Consider the following 498-nt stretch of genomic DNA (forward strand, 5'->3'; position numbering starts at 1 on the left):
GAAACTCTCAACAAATACGGCATGAAACTGAACCCAGCAAAGTGCACGTTTGGGGTTTCCTCAGGCGAGTTCCTTGGATACATAGTCACGCAGCGGGGTATCAAAGCCAACCCGAAGCAGATCTCCGCGGTCTTGAACCTTCCGAGCCCAAAAAATAGTAGAGAAGTGCAACGGCTTACGGGTAGGATAGCTGCACACAACCGGTTCATCTCCAGATCCACCGACAAATGCTTGCCATTCTACGACCTCCTCCGAGGTAACAAAAGGTTTATCTGGGACGAGAAATGCGAGGAGGCATTTATCCAACTCAAGCATTATCTGACAACTCCACCCGTTCTCGCCAAGCAAGACGTCGGCGACGTTCTATCTCTTTACGTCACAGTGTCACAAGCAGCAGTCAGCAGCGTTCTAATAAAAGAGGACCGTGGTGAGCAAAAGCCAATCTTCTATACAAGCAGGCGCATGACCGGACCAGAAACGCGATACCCAACTCTGGAG

Source organism: Brassica oleracea, chromosome C7, assembly GCF_000695525.1.
Source record: "Brassica oleracea var. oleracea cultivar TO1000 chromosome C7, BOL, whole genome shotgun sequence".
Classification (NCBI taxonomy): Eukaryota; Viridiplantae; Streptophyta; class Magnoliopsida; order Brassicales; family Brassicaceae; genus Brassica; species Brassica oleracea.